Here is a 21,069-nt window from a genome sequence, read left to right as displayed (position 1 = left end):
TGGTTAGTGCCTGGAGGGTGTAGAGCAAGTTCCATTCATCTTTGAAACTGCAACAATTAGCCGGATGCCTAGTATGTTGTATGTTGTTTAAAAATTTTCTGTTGAATGAAAGGATGAGAGATATATATTAAAATTATCTGACATAGAGAATTTAGCAGGTCTTAGTTATTGAACAAGATTATTAAGTGTTCAGAATATGTTATTTTTCCAAGCTGAAAAGGCTGATGTGTTTTAGAGTTTGTTGTGTTTTGGGTGGTGGGAGTAGGTGGGAGGTGAGGAGAAGCTACGGCTTTTGCTATCATATAAACTGTATTGAGAGGAGCTTTTGTTTTAAAATTAGGCTAGGAATAACATGAGTACATACATGGCAATTGTGTAATAGAGTAGTAATAATCATAATAGCAGCTCCCTTTTATTTCTCCTTTAAAACATATGCTAGTATCTGTGCAGAGACCTTTATGTATGCCATTTAATCCATTTAACCCTATGAGGTATGTGATATCATCCCCATTTTACAGATAAAGAAACTGAGAGGCAATAAGTAATTTGCCTAAGATAGGCTTCTCCAAAGTGGAGTGAGCAATCTGGGAAGAACATTAGAAATTTTCTTTCTTTTTCCTCTAATGATTAAAAAAATGTAAAGACCAAAAGATAAAAAGAAAAAAGAGCTTTGTAAATACTGTACTTATTTACCCTGGCAACTTTACATGGTTCCAAGTAAACCAGTCACATACCAATCAAATAGTGTATCTGAAGCCTACTTAACAGAAGAGCAGGGCCCTCAAGGCCTAGAGGGGAACAGTGGTGCTCCCTCTGGTCCTTTCACTTTTGAGAACTTGACATTGCCTGAAGTTAACAGTTTCCACAGATTATGTTGGTGGCTGGCACTAGTGGCAAAGAACTCAGCTGCCAATACAGGATACATAAGAGATACAGGTTCAGTCCCTGGGTCAGGAAGATACCCTGGAGGAAGGCATGGCAACCCACTCCAGAAATTCTCGCCTGGAGGATCCCCATGTACAGAGGAGCCTGGCAGGCTACAGTCCATAGGGTCACAAAGAGTCAGACACAACTGAAGCAACTTAGGACACATGCATGCACAGATTATGTTATCTAGTTTGAACCAATCACTTTGAAAAACGAGTGGCTTTAAAAGATTCCTTCAGGTCTTCCCTAGTGGTCCAGTGGTTGGGAGTCCACCTGTTAATGCCTGTATCCCTAGTCCAGGAAGATTCCACATACCCTGGAACAACTAAGTCCACATGCCACAATTACTGAGCTTTCACTCCAGAGTCTATGAGCTGCAACTGCTGAAGCCAGCATGCCCGAGAACCCTTCCCTTGTAAGGAGAGAAGCCACTGCAGTGAGAAGTCTGCTCACCACCACGAAGAGTAGCCCCCACCCATGGTAACTAGAGAAAAGCTTGCGCAGCAACAGAGACAGTACAGCTAAAAATAAATAATTTTTTTTTTCAAAGAAAAGATTCATTCAAAGGACTTGAAGAGTGAGATAAATCTGACAATGCAAGGACAGGTGAAAGTTAGGATCAAATCTGCCACTATAACCTCTGAGGGTTCTTCGCCAGCCACATTGGGAAGTGAGAACAACGCAGTCCAGTTAGATCTGGTAAGAAACAGGTTAATTCGTTCACAGTTATCCAAGACTACTTGAAATTTAAATATAGGTTGGCCATCACTTTTTTTTTTAAACCATCAATAATGATGAATTCTGACCCAAGCATATATTTTGCCTTGAGATATTAAAAAGCGATTCAATAGTAGACTCGTGATTAGCAAGCTGGGCTTCCCTTATGGTTCAGCTGGTAAAGAACCCAGCTACAAAGTGGGAGGCCTGGGTTTGATCCCTGGGCTAGGAAGATCCCCTGGAGAAGGGAAAGGCTACCCACTCCAGTATTCTTGCCTGGAGAATTCCATGGACTGTATAGTCCATGGGGTCGCAAAGAGTCGGACACGACTGAGCAACTTTCACTTTCACTTAAAAATTTTTTTTTTATTATCTCAATCTCATACTGTTATAGCTTCTATTTTGTGTTTTATAATGCACTTGATACAGTAATACTGAATACATGTATTATGAATACATATACATAAATCATGCTCTATCTATTCTTCCCCCGCCCCTTTTTTAACAGCAAGAGGAATGTGATCAGACAACTTGGAGATGACTAAAGAATGAAGTCAGAATATTTAAGCCAGCTTGGTAAAACTCCAGACTCAGACTGATTTGCACTGTTCATGTAAAAATTGCCCAGTAATTTGTCATCAATACAGGTCTCTAACCCATTATGGGGTAGGAGAAAGGTGGAATCTAAATGATCTTCAGAACACTTGAGAATCCCTTGAAGCTGTGTTCAAAATTCCTTGTTCATGTTAATGTGTATTTTCTGTGGAAGGAGTCCATACATTTTATCAGCTCCTCAAAGGGCTATTTCGCAAAGCAGGTAAAGATTACTGACATACAGTTACCAGCAGCATCAATAATCTAGAATACTTAATCTTTTTTCATAACTTTTATAAGATAGGTGTGCACATTTCATCTGTCCAAACATGTCTACCCCTAAAAAAAAAAACTTTAATAGAACTCAAAAATTTCTCTAGAAAGTTCAAATGCATCCTAACTGCCCAAAGGCAGGATAATTTCATCCTGAAGGATCTTCTCAATAATATTCCATCTTATAATATTGACTAGACAAGACAGGATTTTACAAATGTCATCCTCAACATGTTTTTGAGGCTCTGACACATCTGACACATTGCGCAGTTGTACATTAAGAATCAGAACAGAGATTCAGGATCTGAAATTTTGTCATTGTCACAAATTGTTCAAAGATTTTACCTCTTGCTTGGCAGGCCCCTGTCCTCAGGGGCTTTGATGGATACTGTGTTTCTTTGAGTGATAATGTGCTTCTGGACGAAGGTGACTGTATCTCATCTCCTAGCCCCGCCACCAAGTGCCATGGTAGAATATGCTGTATCTATCACACACTGTTTTATTAGACTTTATTACGGTCTTTTACGCTTAGACCACCTTCAGCCGCTACAGGACTTATCCTTTCAGTTACCATTGACTGCCTTTTTATTTGTGTGCAACCGTTTTCCTGCTTGACTTGAATGACGTCACCCACCAGATTCTTACTTCAAGTTTGGTACACAAAAGCACAATCTGCTGTTGTCTTATTTCAGTCACTTTTCTATACTTGAAGTTCTATATAAATTCAAGAGAGGAGTAGAAAATAAGCCAGGAACATATAAAAACAGAAATCGCCACTAAAATTACCTTAGATGACTCTTTAAAGAACTTGAGATAAATAATCTGCTTTGGGCGAGAAAGAAAAAAAGTTGGTCTCTCCACATGTAGGGATAAAATAGATTCCACAACAATATGGTTTTATTTTAGTTTTCAATGGTTTTATCAGCTAGAAAGTGATGAATATATAAAACAAGTATAAAAAGTTCGGGGAAGGGGTTGTGAGCATCTGGATTCTACATGGGGCAAGGTTTAATGCTGGGCAGGAAGCTTTTATCTTCCCTTCAGATAAAGTCAACTGAACAGTCAATGACTTCAGTGAGTGCTGGGTATAAAGGCAATGCTCATATTTGGTCTGGGATTGTGCATATTCAATTGCTTATCTTATCAGGGACATTGTGATGTCTGCTGGAATTTTACTATTTTGCTATTAGTGTCCTTTTGATAATAGACTATCCTTAAATACACTTTCCTTATTGATTCCCTTAAATAAATATGGGAGAAAATAAGGGATTTGCTGATAAAAAGAACATCATAATATATAACATTTTTTTTTTGTTTAACACTTAGGGTTTGGGGATGTGTCCAACTCTTAAAGACATTGATATTTCACACTTTACCTATATTTTGTTGAACTGCTTGAAAAATATATCCACCTATTGGGGACTTCTGTCTTTAAGTGATACTTCATTTTATGCTGTGATTTATTTACCAACATTAATAACTGTAACCACCATTACCTGATATTCTGCAGGTCTATGGCCCCTATCAATGTTGATTATTTTCCTGAGAGCTTAAGAATACTGAGCTATAATTTCTAATGCTAACATAATAATTACTCATCGATTGAGGAAAGTAGATAGTGAAAACATAATTTAATAGTGTAGATAATCATTAGTAATTATTATTTAATATTAACTAATTAATTAATCATTAACATTACTTATTTAATAAATAATGACTATTCTTTCAAATGAAGTCTCAACCACAGAGCAGACATGCTGCTTGGGACCCTTTCCCAATGGGGATTCCAGATGTGCTATGACATGGGACTTCCCAGCGCTCTTTAAGTCTGGATGTTGGTCAAACACCCAATTTGGTGATGGATTCTCTGCTCTTTCTGTTTCTCATTTCTTTTAATGTTAGTATATTGAAAGTGGGCTCCCCTGATAGCTCAGTTGGTCCACCTGCAATGCAGGAGACCCCAGTTCAATTCCTGGGTCAGGAAGATTCACTGGAGAAGGGATAGGCACCTACTCCAGAATTCTTGGACTTCCCTTGTGGCTCAGCTGGTAAAGAATCCACCCGCAATGTGGGAGACCTGGGTTCAATCCCTGGGTTGGGAAGATCCTCTGAAGAAGGGAAAGGCTACCCACTCCAGTATTCTGGCCTGGAGAATTCCATGGACTGTATAGTACACAGGGGTCACAAAGAGTCGGATACAACTAAGCGACTTTCACTTTTATTCTTTCAAACAGCCTTCAAATGCTAACATCACTAGTCACACGAACTGTCACAAACTATACACCAATGTTTGGTGTAGACATGCTAACACTGAAATTTCTTACAGTAGTCCCTTGTTTAAAAAATACACACCAATCTCAGAACCTCTGGTTCCATGCACAAAGTCAGCACAATATACTAGAACCAATGATTGAATGACCTCCTCATGGACACCTACAGAGATTAGACTCTTGGTCTCCTCACTCCCAGTCAGGATGCCTTCTACTATACAAGATTGTTTCTCTTTTTAAAAGAAAAAAAAAAAAAGTCTCCAAGTTCATGTTCTTCAGGTCAGTAATAGCCATCAAAACCCAAAAGAAGAAATAAGCCCAGCACTATCCATGGCATGCTTTCAAATTTATTTTCCTAGACTGTGGCTTTCCAACTGTTTTAACAACTACTCTCAGTATGAAATGTATTATATATCATGACCCAACATACACATGCTTAGGTACACAAGTGAATTGTATCAGTCAAGGTCCAACTAGGAAAGCAGAGGAATTTAATTCAGGAAAATTGGTACACAGGTAACGGAAGAGCTGAGAAGTCAAATGAGGGACTGAGAGTAGCAATGGTAAGAAGTCACTCTTAGCCCTAAACTGGGGGAACCAAGGGATGAGGCAGAATAAACAGAGCTCAGAAACCAGGGTGTTCTTGTAAAATCTGAACCATGGTTCTCAGTTAGAGTCACAGTGGAAATGCAGCTGTTGCTACACAAGCAGCCAGAAGCATCTATGGCTCACAAAATAGTGTCAAGTATTAACTGCTCCCCAAAACTTCAATCCCATATCTCCAGCTGTCCCAAAACCATAGGAGTCATTTTCCTTTCTCTTACTAAAAGTGTAAAGTATAAGTCATCATTTTATCTAAAATTATTACCCACCTCAGCACCCCTTTTTCTTTCAATTTTTTAAAATTTAGTGCATTTTTTTTGTAATGATAATCTATGTCCATATTAAAAAAATTTGATTAAAGAAAAAGAAAACAGTTATAATTCCACTGGTTAGATACAATTTCTTAGAATTTAGTTGTCATTCTTTCTAGTCTTTCTGACTGAAGGAAAGCTATGACAAACCTAGACAGCGTATTAAAAAGCAGAGACATCACTTTGCTGGCAAAAGTCCATATAGTCAAAGCTATGATTTTTCCAGTAGTCATGTGGGGATGTGAGAATTGGATCATAAAGAAGGCTGAGCACTGAAGAATTGATGTTTTCAAATTGTGGTGCTGGAGAAGACTCTTGAGAGTCCCTTGAGCTGCAAGGTAATCAAAACAGTCAATCCTAAAGGATATCAACCCTGAATATTCATTGGAAGGACTGATACTGAAGCTCCAATACTTTGGCCACCTAATGTGAAGAGCTGACTCATGGGAAAAGACCCTGATGCTGGGAAAGATTGAAGGCAAAAGGAGAAGGAGGTTGGCAGAGGATTAGATAGCATCACTGATTTAATGAACATGAATTTGACTAAGCTCCTGGAGATAACGGAGGACAGAGTCTGGCGTGCTGTAGTCCATGGGGTCACAAAGAATCAGACATGACTTAGGGACTGAACAACAACAAATCACCATCTGTAATTCTAATTGTATCTTGCTTACAATTCTAATTATTCCACAAAAATCTTCCTTGTTGGAAAAACTTTTGTAACAGATTTTTGTTTTACTATTATCTGTTTCTAGTAATTCTCTCCACCAGTCCATCCTTCACACCTGGCTAACTTTAATCTTATTCATGGCACCACTTTACCCATCTCAAGAACCCTGGTTCAAAAAGTGAAGGCTGGGCTCCTCCGTGAACCTCAAAAGGCCCTTTCTTAAACAGAAAGCCATCCTTTCCAGCCTCATCTTCTATTATAGAAATTTCCCTTAGGCCAAAAGGTACCACTTATTCTTACACACACACATGTAATTTTCCCAGTGCCTTCCTTCAAACCATTCTCCCTGCTTATAATACCCATGTTCCCTTTAATGCCTCCTTTAGACCAGGTGCTATCCCATTCCCTACCCGCCCCCCACCCCCTCCCTCCCACCTGCCCTCCCCTCACCCTCTACCCAAAAGGCTTCTCCAGATGACCCACCTATTGTGGCTACTCTCTTCTTTCTTTTTAACAATTTCTACCTGTGACTTGAACCACTTGTTGGACAAGCTCAAGGACCATATCTTCTACCTCTCTGTATCCTCAGAGCTCAGCACAAAGGGCATGCTCAATAAATATTTATTAATGCTGATGATGATACCCACTGTCAGCACAGCTGTTCTGCTTTCTATGATAATGAGGAAAGCAGTGCATAAGCAGTAGTGGGAAAATTCACTGTGCTCTTCCTCAAGTGCTGCCAAAAGTCCTAAGAGGTCAGCAAACAATCCACTCCAATTGCAAAGACATAAACTTTGGAAGGAAGAAAGAAGGCAAGGAAGGAGGAAGGAAGGAAGGAAGGGGCTAATCAAGGGACATTTTGCATTTTCACATAATCTATTTCCTTTAGGATACAGCCAAGATAAATGTGAAACATTTTTAGATTGTAACTTATCTATTAGAAAATGTCTTGAGACTCAGATGGTTAAACAGAGGATCACAGGTCCCTAATTCAAGTCCTAGGTTTTGTAAATCTAGCTGGTACATTTTAATCCCATCATAAGCACTTTAGTATAATGGTTAAAAGCCCGGGCTCCCAAGTGGTGCTGCCTGGCATGCATTTTTAACTCTACCAACTACCAGTTGCATCACCATGGAAAATTTACCTAACTTTTTTGGACCCAGTTTTCCTAGCTGTGAACGACAGACAATGGCAATGGCACTCTAGAAAATGTTTAAATACTCACCCTCCCCTCTAAAGCTCTGATTTGTAATATATGTCAATTTCTAAGGTATAAATAATTCCATACGGCTGATTTCGAGCCATTAACAGGTTCACAAGATTCTGAAAATTGAACAATGGACTCTTACAGGGTACCTTCCTTACAGGGTTGTTGTGAAGATTATGAGTTAATATATAAAAGCACTTAGAACTGGCCCTGGGACATCATATGCTTAGTTTGATGAATATTAGCTATTTTTATTATACTATTTCAGTTTTCCTTCTTCCATGGAAATGTAGTATAGAAATAGCAAGTACTATTGGGAAAAAGCAGTTGCCGTGATTTTAGTTCATTTCATCCTCTTTATAATCACATGTTTCATGTTCACTACTGCCAAGCAGCCCCATTGACTTATTTGAATTTCTTTCCTTTTCCTTAATTCATCTTTTTTTGGAGCATTCTAAGAATCAGAGGACTGGCTAAAAGCCACATACCAGGAAAGAAAAATGTTATAAAAAGTAAGGATAATCCCAACTGAATAATTTCCCCTGAATAATCATTTTAAGAAAGGCTTAAGTACTTACTCAAACAACTAGATATGAAAGTTTATTCATATACAATTACTTACGGCCCATTTGGGGGGGGGTATGAATTGTAGCCTCTTTTCAAAATAATTTTATTCCCTGGTGTTCTTCTTGACACAAAATAAGTAAGAATTTTCTATTAAAAAGAATCCCCAAATATATAACTGAATAGTGACTTTCTGCTTTTTTATTTCTATCAGAAGACTTCTACTTATAAAATGTCTGCATACAAATATTGTAATTTTCAAGGTGTTTCATCACAACTACCACTCAGGCAATAAATATTTGCAACCTATAGAAAAAAGGGTGTTTTTTGATTTTTGAACCAAAAATTAACCAGCCAACAGTTCAGTTCCTTAGCTGGAACCCCTAGGCCCCAGCACTTTTCTCTAGAACATCTTCCTTTCTTGCTCAGCTGTTTTGTCACCCTTCTCTTTTTACAAATTCTGAATTCTCATTTCCTTCTCCCACTCAGGAAATGGTTTCTAATTTTACTTTTGCAAATTTGATTCCCTTCTCAGTCATTTTCTCTGTTGTCTCTTTCCTCCTGTTGCCATTATTTTGTTCCTTCTCTCCTAAATGCCACACTGAACATCATCTTCGATTGTCAGTGGGTCTTCAAATTATGAAGACCCTCCTTTTGCTGTTGGAGGAACACAGGAGACAGTGAAACATCGAGGCTACAATTCCATGCAAGTGTCTGCTTGAATTCTCCCTACTTTGAGAAAATGGAAGTCTCTCCCAACCTTTTGCCTACAGGTTCGGTGCTCCCCCTTGCCCTCTGCCACCCCCCTGCACCCCTGACCCCTGGGCCCAGGCAACTACCCTTCTACTTTTGGTCCTTATGAATTGGACTATTCTTCTTAGGTGGAATCACACACACAGTATTTGTCTTTTTGTGAAGAGCATATTTCACTTAGCATGGTGTCCTCAAGATTCATCCACGTTGAAGTATTTAACAGGATTACCTTCTTTTTCAAAGCTGGATAATAGTTCATCATATGTGCATACCACATGCTGATTATTTGTTCATCCACTGATGGATACTCAGGTTGCTTCTACTCTTAGGTTTCCAAACAATTTTAGGAACATGAGTCTGCAAATAACTGTTTTAGTTCCTGCTTTCAATTCTTGTGGATATATATCTAGCGGTGGAATTGCTAGATCATATGGTGATTCTATTGACAAATATTTTTTAGGAACCACAATACTGTTTTCCATAAGAGTCTGCTTTTCTTTGGACACCATTTTACATTCCCACCAGCAGTACACAAGTTTTCCAACTTCTCCACATCTTTATTAGCACTTGTTAGTTTCTGGGGTTTTAATGTTTTGATAGCAGCCATCCTATCGTCATTAAAAGCCAAGAATAATTTCTGTCATAAACCACCTTGATCCCATGTTCATAATTTTCAAAATCCCTTGCATTCTGGTTGTTGCTATTAAGCTCATTTTTGCTCTAAAACATAGGACTTTGTTTCCAGGATGAGACTACACAATCTACTTAAATTCCACAACATCCTTGTTAATAGATCTCTCTCTCCCCTCATTTTTCACAGTGAAAGCTATCTTACAGGACCTCCAAGCTTGGTAAATCTCTCTCTCCAGCTTGAAGTCAGTAGCCCACTTCTCACTGAACTACAATTAACCTACTTACAGCTGACATTTACATTTCCTTCTTGTCAGCTTTATGAAGATGTAACTTATACTTAAGTGTAAAACTCAGTGAGTTTTGACAAACCTCTACAGTATTGAACCCATCATGACAATCATGAGAGAGAACATTTTTAAGGGCTTCTGTTTGACCTCTCTGCCTTAATTAAACAAATAGAAAAATGTAGTGTGTGAGAACTACTGTCAGCTCTATTAGTAATGAACAATACCACTCCCACGTCCATCGGTATCCTTGCTTACAATCTTTGTCTTCTTGACTTTCTTACTATTGCTAAAAGATTCTTTAGAATACAAAAGGGAGATAGAAAAGCTTTACAGAGAGGAGGGAAGGAGAGGACAAGAGAGAAAAGGTATGTTTACTCTAAGTTGACTTATTTAAATAAGCTTGTGTGGGTGTGTTAGTCATTCAATTGTGTCCGACTCTTTGCATCCCCATGGACTGCCGCCTGCCACTCTCCTCTGTCCATGGAATTCTCCAGGCAAGAATACTGGAGTGGGTAGCCATTCCCTTCTCCTGGGGATCTTCTTACCGACACAGGGATCAAACCTGTGTCTCCTGCATTGCAGGCAGATTCTTTACTGTCTGAACCACCATGGAAGCCCTTAATACTAGACTATTGGCACATAATTGCTGGGTTTTCCTTTACCTATAGCACATCGCTATATCTCTGTGATGTGAAAAACCATTTTTTACTGAATACTTTTTGCCCCATACTGTGCCTGTAGGCTTGTAAGTTTCCTTCCCTCTTCCTTTTGTTTCTTTTCAGAAATGCTCCTCTCTGAAATGTCGTTACTTCTTCCTTATCAATAATCTATGTTGAAATTCCATTTCTTAATGAAGTAACAATTATATCAGTTCAGTTCAGTTCAGTCGCTCAGTCGTGTCCGACTCTTTGCAACCCCATGAATCGCAGCATGCCAGGCCTCCCTGTCCATCACCAAGTCCCGGAGTTTATTCAAACTCATGTCCGTCGAGTCGGTGATGCCATCCAGCAATCTCATCCTCTGTTGTCCCCTTCTCCTCCTGCCCCCAATCCCTCCCAGCATCAGGGTCTTTTCCAATAAGTCAACTCTTCGCATGAGGTGGACAATTATATAGGTCACATCAAATTCGCTTTCTTCCCCCCTGGAGTTTGATTTTGTATTCAACAAACATATTATTGGGCACTTACTCTGGGCTGGGTATTCATTTGTTCTAGAAACTACATTTCACATCCAACAAATTCTTTACTGAGCATTTACTATGTATAGGGCAAGTCTTCAACTTACATTTCTTTGGATTCAACTAAAATTAAGTTTTTCCTTTTCCTCTTATCTAGGATGGCTTTCCCTGTGTTCAGTTCACAACTGTATGTAGCACTTGTTAACATTTCCCCCTACACAAACAATGGCATGTCTTTAATCCAGGTACTGCTTGGCATTTGTCATATTTTCCCCACAGCTTTTCTAAAAGCATATTAACAGCCTTTATGCACTTGCAATTTCACTTTAAGTATTTTAATTAGAGGTCATTTAAGTTTCTTTTGAATATGTATTTAAAGACTTTTGTTCTAAATACTTTAGTCTACTTACAACTAAATTCCATCTTGGCACTTCCAAAGCTTAAATTTTAGGACACAATCCTAACACTCTAAAACAATTGGGGAGAAATGATTATTCACTCATTGGACTTGGACAAGCTAGTATCTTTGAAAAGAAGTAAATTTGGATCCCTAAATCCTTTCCCAGAATAGTTTTTATATGGATCAAAGATTTAAATGTAAAAAGCAAAATTAAATTACCAAAATGAAAAAAAAATAAAAAAATAAAATAAAATAATGCCTTTAAGTAAAGTCCATTCTGATATTTGGGCCTGTAATATCTAGTTTCCCCTGAAATTCCAAGAGTTCTTTGCATCTAGTAGGTAGTCAATAATATTTGGAACTACAGAATTTCAGAATGCAAGAGAACTGTGTGGAAAAATAATATAGGGCTAAATTTCTTGTGACTTTGAATTTGGGAGTGGTTTTTAGAAATGATGTGAAAAGCACAAGAAACAAAACCAAGAAAGAGACAAACTGAAACTCGTCAAAACTTAAAACTTTGTACTTCAAAGGCACCTCAAGAAAGTAAAAAGATGGTTGAAGAACAAGAGAAAATACCTGCAAATCATATATCTGATAAGGGTCTAGTATCCTGAATAAATAAAGAATTCTTACAACTCAACAACAAAAAGACAAACAATCCAATTGAAAAGTAGGCAAAGGAATTGCATACATGTTTCTCCAAAGAAGATATATAACTGACCAAGAAGAACATGAAAAGATGTTTAATATCATTAGCCATTAGGGAAATGAAAATCAAAGTCACAATGAGATACCACTTCACACCGACCAGGATGGCTATGATAATAGTTTAAAAATTGTAAATAACAGAAAATAATAAAAATGCCATAATCAAAACAGAAAATGAGGGTGTGGAAAAATAATTGGAACCCTCTTACATTGCTGGTGGAAATGTAAAATGGTGCAACCTCTGTGGAAAACAATTTGGTTGCTCTTCAATCAGCTGAACATACAGTTATCATATCATATCATAGATAATTCATCCTGCAATTACATCCCTAAGCATATAGCCAAAAGAACTGAAAGCAGCTATTCAAACAGAAACTTGTACATAAAAGTTTGTAGTAACACTATTCAGAATAGTCAAAAGGTAGAAGCAATTCAAATGTCTATCAACAGATGAATGGATAAAGAAAATTCAATATATCCACACAATGGGATATTATTCAACCATAACAGTGAAGTACTGATACATGTTATCACATGGATAAACCTTGAAAACATATGCTAAATTTAAGAGGCCAAACACAAGAGGCCATATACTGTGTCATTCCATTTATTTGAACTTTCCAAGATAGGAGACTCTACAGAAAGAAGATTCTTGGTTTCCAGGGCTGGGGGACAGGGGAGAGTAGGAAGTGACTACTAAATGAGTATAAGGTTTCCTTTGGAGGTGATAAAAATGTTCTGAAATGAGAGAGTGATGATGCCTGCACAATGCTGTGAATGTTATAAATAGCCCTGCATTATACACTTAAAAATGGTTAAAATGTGCATTCTCTGTTGTGTGAAAGAAAAGCGAAAGTGTTAGTTGATCAGTCACATCCAACTGTTTGCAACACCACAGACTGTAGCCCACCAGGCTCCTCTGTTCATGGAATTCTCTAGGCAAGAATACTGGAGTGGGCTGCCATTTCCTTCTCCAGGGGATCTTCCCTACCCAGGGATTGGACCCAGGTCTCCTGCTTTGCAGGCAGATTCTTTATTATCTAAGCCACCAGGCAAGCCCATGTTATATGAATATTACCTCAATTAAGAAGAACTTACTGATGAATGTATTGTTCACTATCCATGTGTCAGTATAGCAGATGTAGGGTTAATTAAGCTATTGCTTCTCTTTCTAGACTCTGAGGTCCTCCAGGGACTGACAGGTAAAATAATACAGAATGAAGATGTGGGCTCTAAACACATACAAAGCCTACTAGGGGACCGAGAGATGATAGTGATACAAGGGCTTTCCAAATGAAGTCAGAGAGTCTTGGACTAATTGGTTACAAGTCTGTGAGTGCCTCTTTGTGCTGCTACTATACTGGGCTGGGTGTTCAATAATGAGGAACAGCAGAGACCATCCATCCTTCCTGGAACTTGCACTTGGGGCACAGGCAGATATTTCTTACAACCCCCTGCAGACTGAGGTAAGTGCAATGTAGAAAAGGAACAGTCTATGAAAGTTCAGAATAAAGAGACTTGACCTGGACCAGAATGAGGGAAGACCTTCTTCTGAGAGTAATCCTTAAGCTGAGATCTGTGGGACAAACAGGAGGCAAGAGAGGCTAGCATGGAGAGTTGGGTTAGGACTCAAGTGTTTCACTGCTATGGCCCGGGTTTGATCCCTGTTGGAGAATTAAGATCCCATGAGCCGTGCAGTGCAGCCAAAAAAAGAGAGAGAGAGAGAGAGAGGCTAGCATCAGCAAAACCTATAGCAGAAGGAAACAGGACTTTCAAGGGCATGAAAGAAGGGCACTGCAGTTGGAGCAAGCTGCTAAGTGGGTCACGAAGCTGGAAAGACAAGTGGGGCCTGATAGGACCCCCTATACAGGCTTACGATGGCTTAAAACTCAACATTCAAAAAACAAAGATCATGGCATCTGGTCCCATCACTTCATGGCAAATAGATGGGGAAACAATGGAAACAGTGACAGACTTTATTTTCTTGGGCTCCAAAATCACTGCAGATGGTGATTGCAGCCATGAAATGAAAAGACGCTTGCTCCTTGGAAGAAAAGTTATGACCAACATAAGACAGCATATTAAAAAGCAGAGACAGTACTTTGCCAACAAAGGTCCATCTAGTCAAAGCTATGGTTTTCCCAGTAGTCATGTTTGGATGTGAGAGTTGAACTATAAAGAAAGCTGAGCACCAAAGAATTGATGCTTTTGAAATGTGGTGTCGGAGAAGACTTTTGAGAGTCCCTTACACTGCAAGGAGATCAAACCAGTCAATCCTAAAGGAGATCAGTCCTGAATATTCATTGGAAGGACTAATGCTGAAGCTCCAATACCTGATGAGAAGAGCTGACTCATTGGAAAAGACCCTGATGCTGGGAAAGATCGGAGGCAGGAGGAGAAGGGGATGACAGAGGATGAGATGATTGGATGGCATCACTGACTCAATAGACATGAGTTTGAGCAAGCTCTGGGAGAAGGTGAAGGACAGGGAAGCCCGGTGTGCTGCAGTCCATGGGGTTGCAAAGAGTCTGATAAAATGAGAAACTGAACAACAAATATAGGCTCTGATAAAGATTCTGCTCTTTATCCTAAGGGTGACAGGAAGGGGCAGACAGGGGTGAGGGATGGCTACCTCCATCCTGGAGGTAAAGAATGGACTGGAGGCAGGCAAGAACAGACATGGAGTGGAGACAACCTAGGAAGCTACCACACTTATCCAGGGGGCCTCCCCAGTGGCTCGGTGGTAAAGAACCCGTCTGTAAGGCAGGAGACATGGGTTCGATCCCTGGGTTGGGAAGATACCCTGAAGAAGGAAATGGCAACCCACTCCAGTATTCTTGCCTGGAGAATCCCATGGATAGAGCCTGGAGGGCTAACAGTCCATAGGGTCACAAAGAGTCAGACACAACTTAGCAACTAAAGGACGATACTTGTCCAGGGAGCAGATGATGGTCCTTGTGAGGTGGAGACAGAGATAGAGAAAAGTGGAGCTAGATCTACAGAACAGGGGTGGAGTCAGGAAGGGGCAGGCCCAGGCCCAGTGACACCATGTGCAGAGGGATGAGGCACTGAAGCGTGAAGCAGAAGCTGAATGCAGCATACCAGAGGAGTCACTCTGGTGGAATCCATGGAAAGGTGTAGGTGCAGGAGCCTTGGGAAGCTGCTGGAGTCTATAGGAATCAGATCACACGGCACTCCTGATGAGTCTTATGGTGGACACAGGACCCAGTGAGGCATTTAAGAGGGGGAATGGGACTACCAGATTCCTGCTTTACAAAGAGCATTACAGGGAAGCTAGAGAATGGATCTAGGGAGAATAAAAGGAAGATACTTTTGAGTATAAACAAGGCAATGAATTAGGAGACTGTCACAGTTCAATGTAAGAGTTAATGAGAGCTAATCTCTGGACAGACTATGGGGTCGCAAAGAGTCAGATATGACTGAGTGACTAACACACACACAAAAATCTTAAGACATGGTGTCATGAGACTGGGGGATGACAGGGGTATGAGTCTATTTCTGAGACTGAATCAATTGATAATCACAATAGTCATGACCTGTGGCCCATATACAACCCCAATATCTTCTCCCACATGGTCTCATGGATCCTTGCCAATGTAAGAGCTGTAGCATGAAGAAAATGAAAAGATGTCATTGGAACCAAGTCTCTGGCAACATTTTGCTTTCAAAACCTCCCCTCATTTTGATGTGACATTGTCACCCACAGGTGACTTTAAGGTCACCACAGGTTCTTTAAGAAGAGGGATCATGTCTTATTTGCTGTCTCATGTCCTTATTGCTATACTTTCTGCAAAGAGGGGACTGAATAAATACTTGAATACATAAATTAAAAAGGTGTATTTCTCAGCACACCAGCCACACAACTAACATTAAGAGGAAAAATACACACACATTAAGGAATTATGGAACCTGATAGCCTCACTGGTGACTGTGTGATGTCTATGCTACCTTTTAAGACAAAATGTTGTCCTTATTCTGCTCATGCTGCAAAAGAATCTGTCATCTTTATCACCGAGGTGTACTGGTCTTGATCGGTGTTCCATTGTCAAAGGTGTTGTATGCGCATGGTGAGGTAGAGTACTTACTATGTGATTTATATAAGTCTGTCTGCCATCTCAGGCTCAACACACCTAAAGAGAGACTATCACCATCATCCAATGATAGGGGTGCAAAAAATTTTCTTGAATTTGTTGTTCAAAGTGTGTCAACTCCATCATGAGAGTTTTGCAACAAAACTCTCCATTTTTTCCCCCAGTGGTCTTGGCTTATCTGAAATGAATTCAATTCACCAGACCTCTGGTCTTCAAGGACATAAGCAGATCCCATTGGAAGATCTGGTTCTGAGACCTTTTGCTCAGAAAACTTTAGTCTCAGAAAACTTTAGTTAAGATGCAAGTCCCAAAAGGCAGAGCTTTGAACATATTGGAGTTAGGGAGAAAGCAATTAAGACTAGTAATTCAGAGCTTAGGCCTTGTATTACCAGTGTTTAAAGCTTAATAAAGGCTTTAACAAAGAACAATTAAAGTCTTGGAAGGAAATCAGAGGAAAAAAAGTTCATTTGATATGTGAAGATTAAATAGCCTCTGAGTATGTGTGTATGTGTATGTATTTATATGTATTTCTTAGCAGGTTTGGTCTTCTAATTATGGCACAAAAATATAGAAGAAAGGTCACACAATTTCTTTTAGAATTAATTGGCGCCATCTAAGAGAGAAATTCTAATCTTTTCTCATGGTAAAATCTAGTAGAGTTATAGCATTATTATTTCCCTCCATGATCTTAGACTACTTTGAAACTAGCTGTCCATCCTGTTGCTGATTTAGTAGATGGAAATGAGAGAACATGGTGGCGATACCAGTTGGAAGTGGGGTGAGGGATAGTGAGGTCAGGTGTCTATTCCCTTGTTGAATTTCTGATTGGCTGCATGCCTCCACCTCAGGTCACTTTGTTTTGGTTTGGGGGTGAGTAATGGGAGGGGTCATGTTTTATGGTTACTTTCTTGGGTTCAAGGGTCTGCTCCTTCCTCTCACTCTCTCATGTCTACATGTACTAACGGTCCTCCACTATTGCTGACCAGGATGCTTCATTAGACTCTGTTGATTCCCCTGAGCCCTGCCCATACCTTTGTAAGGGTCCCTTCATTAACAAGTCCCAGGTTCCATCTGAAGGTATCATGAACTAGCTTCTTGATGGAAACCTTGACTGATACAAGATGATCCTGGAAAATCCCAAGGAGACAGGGTAACAATTTTTACTGGCTTTTTTCTTTGGCATTGGTAATGAAAAAGTGAATGGATGTTTAAGATGTAATCTCTAGTTAATTATTGATGGGATAAAGCTCCCTTAGGGCCCACTCTCCTATGGTAAGCTCAGATCCCCAATAACTATAAATAGAACTATGAAACTACTTTATGAATTAAGTTGTGAACATCTTTGGTTTGAGATGCCTGAGGGGATGGCTTAGTGGCAATACTTCCTAAGCATTCAAAAATGAAAGTGTTTGCCATTGGAACAGTCAGTTCCACATGGTAGGAAGTATTCAAGTAGAAGCTGGAAAGCAGTGGATTAGGAGTTGAACTTCATAATTTTAAGGTCTTTTCCAATGTGTACTTTTATGATTATTGGATTTATGATATAATGGTTTATCAACAGAAATTTATTATGAAAATGTTGACTACTAAGATGGGTACTTTAATATACTGATACGTGAACAGTATATACATAAATTAAAAAAAAAAATCTATTGGCACTAGTGGTAAAGAACCCGCCTACCAATGCAGGAGACGTAAGATACATGGGTATAATCCCTGTGTCACGAAGATGCCCTGGAGGAGGGCATGACAACCCACTCCAGTATTCTTGCCTGGCAAATCCCATGGACAGAAGTGCCTGGCAGGCTACAGGCTATGGGGTCACAAAGAGTCGGACACAACTGAAGTGACTTAGCATCAAAAAGCTTACATAGAATTCACCTTCAGCATGACACAGTGAAAGTCCTGGTATCTGGAGACAGATTAAACTTCTATTTCAATCCTTGTTCTTAACGAAAAGCCACGTGTCCTATGGAAGCTACTTAACATCTTTGTATTTCAGTTTTCTCACATCTTTCTCAATAGAGCAATGATGGAAATTCACTGAGATAACGCCTACAACAAATTTAGGTACTCAATAGATGTTAGTTCTCTTTGCTTCACTATCACCATTAAACTGTTCTTCCTGTTACATCAATTTATGGTGCTAAGGTAAATAAGAATGCATTTAAGGTTTCTTTTTCAAGGAATAAAATAATGCCATTTGCAGCAACATGGAGGGGCCAAGATATTACCATACAAAGTGAAGTAAGTCAGATACAGAAAGATAAATATAATATCACTTATATGTGAACTCTAAAGAAACTGATACAAGTGGACTTATTTATGAAACAGGATCAGACGCACAGTCATAAAAACTTATGGTGACCAAAAGAGAAAAGGCAGGGGAGGGATAAAATAGGAACTTGACATTAGCAGATATAAACTACCATACAAAAAACAGATAAAGAAAAAGGTCTTACTGTATAGTACAGGCAACTTTATTCTATGTTATAATAACTTATAATAGAAAGGAATCTGAAAAAAACTTATAGGCTGTATGTATATCACTGAATCACTTTGCTTTACACCTGAAACTGAGACACCACTGTAAATCAGCTATATTAGAATAAAAAAGCTTTAAAAGTCAGCATGCAAATAAAGTTGAAAAAATTTTAATTAAAAAAAAATTCTGTTTTTAGTTGAAAACCACAATCAAAGTAATGATCAAGACCCTCACTTTAGCATCTACAACCATGAGGGCACAGTATTTCATATCACAGCAGATGTATCATGTAAGAAAGTCTTTCCCCAAAGAGCTGGTATTTAAATATACTAGTAAACAAATTCTATTCATACATTGCTTTCTACCTCTAGCCATTTTGCTTGGAACCTCACAACAACCTAATAAGCCAGGCATTATTATCTTCACTTATAAAAAGAGGAATTTATAAAGGGCAGAAAATCACTCATAATCCTAGAGGAAGTGATCTTTCCACGACTCATTCAGACACTTCAGGTTGGGGATTTTGATTAAAAAATCAAGAAACGTTTAAAATGTAACAAAGTAAACAACACACAGGAGCATATATGAGCTATATAAGTTAAGCCAATCATCTCTAAATACAGTCAGGAATTTCTAGAACACCTCCCTGGCCTGGGGCAGTGGGCCATGAGAAAAGTAAGCAGCTGAGGGGTTAAGAGCACAGACCCAGGAAACTGGATCAAATCCTGCTACTTGCATATGTCATTTGTGTCACTTTGGACAAGCTATCCAGCTTCCCATGCTTCAGTTTCCTCATCTGCAAAAAGGAGGTAACCACAAACCTACTCCTGGGGGGTTTGCAAGGTTTAAATGAGATCACCCAGTTAAAGTAGTTGGCATAACCCCTACTTCAGAGAATGTGAAAAGTGAAGTCGCTCATTCATGTCTGACTCTTTGTGACCTCCTGGACTGAAGCCTAACCAGGCTCCTCCATCCATGGGATTTTCCAAGCAAGAATACTGGAGTGGATTGCCATTTCCTTCTCCAGGAGATCTTCCCCACCCAGGGATTGAACCCGGGCCTCTCACTTCAGAGAAAGTGTTCAATAAATACAGTGATTACTGTTGCAGGACAAAGCAGTGGCATCCCAGTGGAGAGCTCATTTGCCTAGAGCCATGGAACTGGTTAGATGCAGGGGCTGGAGCCCAGATCCTGTCCAGGTCCTTTTGTTACAACTGCACCACAGCTTAATTAGCTTTTGAAACACGGGTGATCAGAATTTCAGCTCAAAGACAGAATAACAGCTAGAGAGCCTGCTACCTGCAATTGATCCATGGTGACTTTCTAGGAAGCACACACATCACAAGCATCTATGCGGAAAACATAAATAAATCAAATTCCTTCCGAATGTGCTGGTCTTCCTCCTATGTATGGGACTGCCTCACAGCCAAAACCCTTAGAACATGCTTGGTTGGTGACATGAGTAACCAAATTTCTTTAGGCATCAAAACACACAGGCTTGTAACACACTTGGCTCTTCCTGCGACTGATGCTGTAGTGAGGCCCCAGAGTAGACGGTTCTGACAGGACAGAAATGGATGCAGAGATTAAAGAACTAAAGGGAAGCCTGCAGTCATCTTTGAGACTGGCCTGTGCCTGGTTTTATACACACTGCTTTGCTATTTTGCATCACCTGGGATGTATCACTCCCAGTTGCAATTCAGAAAGCCTTCTTTTAGTCACATGCTACAACCAGGAAAGAAGCAGCCTCCAACCAGTTACCATGCTATCCTTGGCTAATAAGGGCGGAGCCATCACAAGGCAGTGATGCTGAATGAATCTAGGCAATCGAGACTGAAATCATCTGATGAAACTTTAAACAAGATTGAGCTTAACATGATTCTTCAGCATTTTTCCTCTACTCAGATCTTTTCTGCTAGAAGCATTTGCTCTTCCTTGCTTTTTAAAGTGACTTCACAAAACCCTAGTCAATTCCAGCAAGCACAAACTGACCCCATATCTTTATTGGGTTCTCATGGCACCATTTTCCTGACTTTTCTTGGAATACAAGTAGAGACTCCCTGGGTTTAGAGAGTGCTTTTCTGGTTAATGAAGACTGCACAGTTTTATTCCTAATTACAATAGTCCCTTTTGTAGTGTCATGGTTCTAGGAAAAGATTGGAAAGTTTACATCCTTAAATGCCAAGGCAGTTAAACATTTGTAGCACACATTAAAATCTGAGGAGTTATAATATCCGATTGAATTCTTTAAGACCAGTAGAAATACCTCCATGCAGATTGTCTGCAGATTCTCAGAGAGTAAGAGATGAGGGCATTTCAGTCTAGTGTGTCTGAGCTGGGACAAAGTAGAGAGGACTCCTGTTGGGGGGATTTG

At 39.5% G+C, this 21,069-nt stretch overlaps 1 long non-coding RNA gene across 1 annotated transcript in view; it reads right to left on the bottom strand.

Annotated features, from left to right (window-relative positions):
• Positions 1 to 3,136: 3,136 nt before the first annotated feature.
• Positions 3,137 to 21,069, bottom strand: part of LOC122453366 — a 195,847-nt gene continuing 177,914 nt past the window's right edge. The window contains exon 7 of the long non-coding RNA XR_006273017.1: positions 3,137 to 3,225. This is a non-coding gene — a long non-coding RNA (uncharacterized LOC122453366). The remainder of the gene's footprint in view (positions 3,226 to 21,069) is intronic.

The sequence above is a fragment of the Cervus canadensis genome, chromosome 14 (genome assembly GCF_019320065.1).
Source record: "Cervus canadensis isolate Bull #8, Minnesota chromosome 14, ASM1932006v1, whole genome shotgun sequence".
In the NCBI taxonomy this organism is placed as follows: Eukaryota; Metazoa; Chordata; class Mammalia; order Artiodactyla; family Cervidae; genus Cervus; species Cervus canadensis.
This window is presented reverse-complemented; position numbering and strand designations above follow the sequence as displayed.